This window comes from Asparagus officinalis, chromosome 7, assembly GCF_001876935.1.
Source record: "Asparagus officinalis chromosome 7, Aspof.V1, whole genome shotgun sequence".
NCBI lineage: Eukaryota > Viridiplantae > Streptophyta > Magnoliopsida > Asparagales > Asparagaceae > Asparagus > Asparagus officinalis.
Genome location: NC_033800.1, coordinates 145,590,346 through 145,599,180, shown reverse-complemented (window position 1 = coordinate 145,599,180; position 8,835 = coordinate 145,590,346). Strand labels below are relative to the sequence as shown.

At 39.0% G+C, this 8,835-nt stretch overlaps 1 long non-coding RNA gene across 1 annotated transcript; it reads left to right on the top strand.

Annotated features, from left to right (window-relative positions):
• Positions 8,182-8,823, top strand: LOC109849501. Its single transcript, XR_002249114.1, has 3 exons — positions 8,182-8,343; positions 8,473-8,503; positions 8,652-8,823. It is a non-coding gene; the product is annotated as an uncharacterized LOC109849501 (long non-coding RNA).

The window sequence follows — 8,835 nt, the reverse complement described above, 5'->3', positions numbered from 1 at the left end:
TCGGCCAGGAATTCAAATTCAAATGAGAAAATAAGGAGGGAAAAATTCGAAAATTCCACATAATATTTTGAATTATATTAATAATTAATAATCAACAAAAAATCTTTTTATTAATATTTATACTATTGTTACTATACTCAAGTTTACATCAATAATAACAATTGTCATTAATCAATATTAATCACCAAATGTTATATATAAAATCACTAAACCGTAATTAATATTTTAGTATAATTAAAAAATACAAGACTATATTTTATATTATTTATTTATTTTGAAAACTCAGAAATTCCAGAAATTAGAAAATATTAATAAGATAAAATTTAACATTTAAATACAGAAAAATTATTTAAATACGTAATCGAAAAATTACGGTTGTTTACAAAGCTTCCAAAAAAAACATAGCTAAAATAGACAGCTGAACACTAAAGTGTGTCGCATCAACCTGCGACTCTCCGGGCTCCTGGTTCGTGACCTGAAAGGGGGAGGAGACACGAGGTCAAAGCAGCTAGCTGAGCAACATCACAAACCAACCCCAAGGAGAGGGCTCGTTGTATAGAAAATACAGTTTCACAAAATATATATAATTAATTTTCCTAAGAATAATGGGTTTTAGTACTTAGGAAATTTCAAACACGAGCATAGGTTACGTCCGAGCAAAATAATCCAAATAGAAACCCTCATGTATATACCTTGTATCTCAAATTAAAAATCCCTAAGCTACCAAACCCGGAGTTAATACAGACAATAAGAAAGGACAACAATCATCTCTACCAATAATTCACAGTTATGTCAAAGGATGCAACAGCTTTACAATAAGTGTTATTGCCCAGCCTAGGTAGCTATCTTGTCCAAACTTTATCAATATGTCGTGGCTCAAAACCTCAAATGTGAAACATGCTCAAGGTTTAGCAAGAATGTCCAACACATGACTAAGGTAATGCTTTTTGTCCAACACATGGCTGAATTAAAAATACATGTCAACACATGGACTGAGATGATAAGTAGCAACACATGGACTGAATAAAATACATGTCACACATGGACTGAGATGATTTAAGTATCCAACACATGGATTAATAATAATGTATGCCCAACACATGGACTATGAACAAAGAGGCGAAATTATCACTAGTATATGTGGAAAGATATACATATCCCAATCTTGCACGTGTTTCGATGTGCGGGTCTAAATTTGTGTTAAGTCACTAACATCACAAACTAGAGGGAGATAAACGAGGTGATCTCTCGAACACGCGAAAAGGTCAACAAAAAGTCAACAGGCACAAAACTGTGCGGCGGTCGACCGCAGAGACCACTCCGGTCGACCATTCACAGAGCCGAGATTTACTGGGCTCAAAACTGAGCGGCGGTCGACCGCTGAGGTCATGCCGGTCGACCGCTCAAAGAGCAGAAACTTTTCTGCTGGAAACATCTCAGAGCGGTCGACCGTCGTGTCCACCTCGGTCGACCGCGAAGCAGACAGAAGCCCAGTTAGGGTTTCTGTCGGCTTCAAATCACACTCAAACTCGATGATTTCTCTATTAATGTAAATCTAACATTTATACAAAGTCATAGAACAGAAGACAACGAATTTAGACATTTAAAATCTATCATCGAGATCCCAAACATATATAAACATGGTTTAAATATTGTTTATTCATTGAAAACATAAATTTACTCTTTTTTAAAGCTATTTTCAGATCTAGATCTCTTTAATATAGTTCGTTGGTGTGCTTTGAAAAACTAAAACATTTGATTATTATGTCATATGTCATAAGGATCTATTGTATCTACAAAAAATACGATTTTGGCTCAATAAAACCGGATTAAACTCCAAAATAAAACATAAAAATAAAAGGGAAGAAGTTGGGCGAGATGTTACTCGCCTCTGATGAGAACAAAGCCCTAGATCTGAAGGAAGATGATCCCTCTCGCTGAATCCACCAAAAATCCGCTAAAAAACCCTTCAAAGCTCCTCCCAAATCACCAAGAAGTGAGAACTAGGGTTTGAGGGGAGAGAGGGGGGCTAGGGTTTCTGATTTCAGATGAAAAGAGGTTCTCTTGGGTTCATTAGCATATATACTAACCCCACAACTCGACCCGAAACCCGTTTAGACCCGAACCCAGAAAACTCTCTGCCTGTTGGGCGGTCGACCGCCGCGCCTAGTGCGGTCGACCGCACAACAGGAAAAAGATTTCCTGAGTGCGAGACTGATATGCGGTCGACCGCTGCGTCCACTGCGGTCGACCGCTCAGAAGAAAAATGCCAGCCTAGATTGATTTACCACATGATGCTCAAACCACTCAATTTCTCTCACATATAAACACTTGTTGGGTTCCCAAACACTGATACTCACATTCATCTAATATATATATGATTCTAATATATATATATGATTATTTATCACAAAGGAATTATTTATTACTAATAATTCACACATATTCCTTATAAAAATTTCGGGGTTTTACACCATGCGCTTGTTCTTTGTTACCACCAGTGGTCATATCACTAGTTGTAAATTTTCGAAGATCATCCGCTAGAAGCGTCGTTCTAGTCTCATCCATTGATAAAGTTCACCCACAAGCATCAGTGTTTGTACCAGGTTCTCATAAGACTTCGGCAGAGATAGAAGTAGTAGAAGCGCCTGATCCTTATCTTCTGCTGTCACCTCAATGTCTTTTAAATCCGATATGATCCTATCGAACTTGTTGATGTACTCCTGGATTGACGAGCCCTCCTCCATCTTGTAAGTATACAATTTGGATTTTAAATAGATCCAGTTCGTTAGACTCTTCGTCATGAAGGTGCTTTCTAACTTCAACCACATGCCCGCAGCTGTTTCCTCCCCGTCCACCAAGAAAGCTACATCCCTTTCAAGGCAAAGGATAATCGACGCCCGTGCTTCCAGATCCAGCTCCTCCCAATCCTCATCAGACATATTTTTGTTCTTCTCTTTTCCAGCCAAAGCCTTGTGTAATTTTTGCGAAATCAGCGAATTTTCATCTGCATCCTCCAATAGGAAAAATCATTTTTCCCATTGAATTTTTCAATCTCGTATTTTTCAACTTTACTTGTTTTACTTGTAGAAGTCATTTTCCGCTTATATTATGTAAATCCGCTTCTCTCAGGAATTTTTTTAACAATTTCTTTGTGTTCACCACAAAATAGTCAACCACCACCTCAGATTAGTAGCTTAACCACCGCCAATCTGAATAAGGACTCTGATACTAATTATTGGGCGCAGAGTCACGCCCTCACACCGCAGAAGCGAAATCACCTAAGAGATAGCCCTGGCTTTTGTTGTCACAAAAGCACAAATCAACCTCTATATTCTTGTTTCTCAAAGGAAACTAGAATAGATAGTGAAATTCTTATTTCTCAAAGGAAACAAGAATCGAAAGTGATATATTTCATCAAAGTAAAATATACACTCTTCCTCTCATCAGTTCTAAGACTGAAATATCGAGGAAACCTACAAGCTATAGCAACTCACAGATAAGACAATACAAACACGAGATTTACGTGGTTCGACTAACTAGCCTACGTCCACGGGAGGGGGTTTCACTATGAAGGAAAAATACCAAACTTATACAAGTTCTCTCTAACTAGCCTACGTCCACGGGAGGGGGTTTCACTATGAAGGAAAAATACCAAACTTATACAAGTTCTCTCTTCCTCTCTTTCTTTTCTCTCAAAACTCCACTTGAGATTTTTCCCCACACAATAACTCCTCCACCCCTTCTCTATTTATAGGAAAAACCAAAGGGGGGGAAATCCGGATGTTTGGCGGGCTGGGACGGTGGGAAAAGGAGTTCGCACGCGTGGGAGCAGCAAGCGGCGCACGCAACAGGCCATGGGCGCGGAGCTCGAGCTGTCCACTCGAGCATGTCGTGGGCTGGCGGCACGTGCGGCACGGATGCAAGCTCACGACGAGAGCTCGTCCGCACAAGGGACAAGCGGGCACGTGGGTGGGCCCCCGGGCGGTCACAGGAAGCGTGCACGCGCACACCGAACGAGTTTGAGATCACTAAGAAGAAGAGAAACCACACACAAGCACAATCCAATCTAAAATACGACAAATCCAAACTAAACACAGAGATATACGTGGTTCGGCAATTTGCCTACGTCCACGGGGAGAGGATTGGGAGATTCCACTAAATCAAGGAGAGTACAAAAGGGTTACAATCACACAAAATCACTTCAACTAACCATCAACCAAAGCTCTCAACTTGCTCACAATATCTCCCTCTCACAATGCTCAAATCTCTTATTTCTCTGCTGTATTAGAAACCCCAAACAACACCTTTTATATGTGTAACAACGTGGGTGACAAAGTGGTAAATAACCAAGCCCAAACCCCACAGGAATTCGTGCAAACAGAGACCCAAACGAATCAGGAAACCGTCGATGAGTCGACTCATGACTGAGATGAGTCGACTCGTCCAAAACTTGACAAAACAGAAACCATCTCGATGAGTCGACTCATCACTGAGGTGAGTCGACTCGTCAGAAACTTGTGACAAAACGGCTGGGTTTCGTGAGTCGACTTATGACAGACATGAGTCGACTCAACCTGATGAGTCAACTCATGTGCATGTATGAGTCGACTCACAATATGAAAACTGGTATTCTTAATTCTTCCACATGTATGTGTGTGTGAGTGTGAGGGCGTGCGCATCTATGTCCACGTTAATGCATATATGCGCCTATTTTTGTGCATAATTGTCAAAAAAAACTCTAAAGATTAATCCCAAGAGTACATAGACTTTGAGCTGCACTCCAACTCACTTAGCCTCAACAGAGATCTTACATTGTTCTTAATTTTTTCTTGTATGTGGATCCATTTGTCAAGTTCTCGTGTTTCTCGTCCTATTTAGATGAGCAAAGTATTGTGAGTGATGGCAACACAAGCTAGGTGGCATTCTATGAAACCAAGATTAGCATAGAAATACTTAGGCTCCTTAAGTATTGTAAGTGATGGCGACACAAGCTAGCTAGGTGGCATTCTATGAAACAAAGATTAGCATAGAAATACTTAGGCTCCCTAAGGGTGGGTAATGAGTATGGTATCATTGAAAGCTTGCCATTAAGAGATATTTTATTGTCAAAATTGAATAAAGGAATAATTTGACTCAATCCTGTTCATAAATTTTTCATGGTTTATGGATTCTTCTCCTTTTTAGATGGGTGAGGAATTTAACAGTGCGAGATGCCTGATCAATAGTACTGTGGTAAGGTTCTCCCTCCAAATTCAAATATCCTAGGCCTATGCTTTTTTAATATAAGAAACTAAAGGCAAATTCCTAGGATACTCAGATGCATCTGGTCTCTGAGAGTCTGAGTCCTTGAAATAAGTAGCATGATATACTAAAAGGGCTTTGCAGAATACCTTACCGCAACTTGGATCGCTTCCTATATTCGACCTGACATGGACTCGCACAGTCTATTTTAAAGACCCGGTATACGTTGAAGAAAAGCTGATCAGACCTGCTAACTGGTTATAATTACTAAGGTTAATTGCACATGGTCCCTGGATTATTACGCGGCTTTCGCACATTTTGTCCCTAAACTTTAGAATTAGCAGATACAAACCCTGGAATGAAAATGGTATTAGGACCTCTGGATTGCAAATGATGTTATGCCTCTTTAGTTTCCGCATGAAAAAGTAAGATATTTGATTTCCCATATTGGCTATTTTTCGTCGCATGCCCTTTTTGTTTTCCAAGTCTGATGCTCAAATACCCTTGTTTTCCGAAATCAGGTACGCAGAGACCGCTGATACTCTATGGTTTCGTGGTGGTTAAGATTAGAACTTTGAGATAAAGGAAAATGAGGCGATCTCAAGAGAGGTTGCAGAGTATGCAAGGGCTGCTAGCTCTTTGCTGGGGTATCTCATGGAAATCAAAGTTTAAACGCTTAGTCCATGGAAATTATCACCTACAAGGGCTGCTTGTATCAAGCAAGTGTTCATGTGCACTTAATTTGAAAAACAAAAAGAAACAAGGGTATATATTCGTGAAGTGCAAAAAACAGAGGGTCTCAAGTGGGAAATAAGACGGAAGAAGGCGGTTCTTCATGTAATGAGATGAGCAGGATGATGTAGTGTTAAGAGTATGAGCTTCGTCGACAACTGAGTTGAGAGTGTTATTCCGAGTTTTGATGTTATATATTGGAATAATTTGGTCCTTGCAATAATTTGAATATTTTTGTCCTTTTAATAATAATGTGATAATAATTTTAAGGGAAAAATGCTTCCAGCTCCCAAAAGCCAAATGAACGTGTTTCCCACCCCCAAGACTTGGTCAATAGGTGTTTTACCCCTAAAAATAAAGATTTTGTTCTCTGAGCCCCTAAAACACAAAACCCAAGACATTAAAACATGTGAAGACCATAATACCCTTCTCTCTCTCTTTCTTTTTTTATTAAAATATGATGATGATTATTTTATTATTTCTCTCTCTCTCTCTCTATATATATCATGATGTACCAAGAGGATCTTTAGATAGGTAACCCTAACAATTAAACCCGTAACATTAACAATTAAACCCGTAACCTTAACAATTAAACCCGTAACCTTAACAACAAATCCGTAACCTACACAACAAATCCACAATCTTAACAACAAACCCTTAACCTTAACAACCAACCCGTAACCTTAACAATCAACCCGTAACTTTAACAACCTCCCAATACAAACAACCAAAATAATAAAAAACGAAAATAATAAAATAATCCTCATCAATCATTTCAACTATCCTCTTGGTACATCATGATAAAGAGAGAGAGAAAACAAAAATAATAAAATAATCCCCATCATATTTTAATAAAAAAAGAAAGAGAGAGAGAGGATTCACAACCTTAACAACAAACCCTTAACCTTAACAACCAACCCGTAACCTTAACAATCAAATCCACAACCTTAACAACAAATCCACAACCTTAACAACAAACCCTTAACCTTAACAACCAACCCGTAACCTTAACAATCAACCCGTAACTTTAACAACCTCCCAATACAAACAACCAAAATAATAAAAAACGAAAATAATAAAATAATCATCATCAATCATTTCAACTATCCTCTTGGTACATCATGATAAAGAGAGAGAGAAAACAAAAATAATAAAATAATCCCCATCATATTTTAATAAAAAAAGAAAGAGAGAGAGAGAGGATTCATAACCTTAACAACAAACCCTTAACCTTAACAACCAAACCGTAACCTTAACAATCAACCCGTAACTTTAACAACCTCCCAATACAAACAACCAAAATAATAAAAAACGAAAATAATAAAATAATCATCATCAATCATTTCAACTATCCTCTTGGTACATCATGATAAAGAGAGAGAAAAAACAAAAATAATAAAATAATCCTCCATCATATTTTAATAAAAAAAGAAAGAGAGAGAGAAGGGTATTATGGTCTTCACATGTTTTAATGTCTTGGGTTTTGTGTTTTGGGGGCTCAGAGAACAGATTCTTTATTTTTAGGGGTAAAACACCCATTGACCAAGTCCTGGGGGTGGGAAGCATGTTCACTTGGCTTTTGGGGGCTGGAAGCATTTTTCCCTAATTTTAATCATATTGTCTCCACACTATGTTTGGGTCAGATAAAAATGTAAACTCTATACTCTCTGCTTTATGGCTTTATTGTTATAAAAAATGGGTATTTTCCCTCTTTAAGTCTTTCATATTTTGGTGCTAGTCTCTCTAACTATTCAATTTGCTTTAGGTCCCACAACTCTTACATTATTATAAAATTAATCCTTTGAAAGTTTATATAGCAATTAGAGGGATTAATGTCTAACAACTTACGAGAATTGAGGGATCTCATAGCGATTCCAACGATTTAAGGGACTCGTTTCATAAGTATGCTACCCCCCACCAACCAACGACGAAAGAAAACATCCCTACAAAAAGAAAAAAAACTCCCAAAATATTCCATTTGTGGTCATGGCTTGCAGGAGCGTTACGGTCACTTGTGAAGAAAATGTAGGAAGCAGTAGGGGGGGTTTTCTGAGAACCCAAAACAAAATGCGAGGGGGTTGGTGAAATTTTGGGTTATTTGGAAGCGCCCAAACGTAAAGGGGCTTTCTGAAATTTACCCATTGTTATATAAAGCCTAGTTCCCCAGACCGCGTCCCATTCCCTCCAATCCCCGCTGTGCTCAAATCACGGAACCTCCGATCGATCAAGAATCGACCACCAACATCGCCGAGGTCGGTTTCAGACGAAATTAGCGCTTCAGTCCTCAACTATCGACCGTCGACACTTCCGAGCACCACGATCGTCAACCCTCCACCCATCAAAGAATCGACCGTCGACATTGCTGAGGTCAGTCGGAGACAAAGTTAGGGTTTTCGATTTTTGAGCATTCTCTTTGTTCGTGTTTTTTGTGATGATTCTGACCTGCTTAAGACCCTAACTCTTCTTAACTTTAACCTCTGATCGATAAAACCGCAGATGGAAGAATCGACCATTTGAAATTACTGAGGTCAGTTACAAACCAAGTTAGGGTTTTTAATCTTGAGCACTCTCTTTATTCTTTTTTTCTTCTTCTTTTTTTCCTCCCGCCCACCTCCTCGTTTTTGATTTGATTCTGAGCTTCCTAAATCTTTAACACCCAATAGATCAAACTGCAGATGGAACAAAAAGGGACCGATTCCGAAAAATCCAAGCCCTCGACACCAGGACCACCCTCTCCACCATGGCTCGATCTCCCTGATCTCGCCACAGAGCTTATCCTACAGCGTCTCCCCCTCCCTGATTACATCCGCTTTGCTGACGTCTGTATAAAATGGCAATCCATCCAAAACAACCACCGCC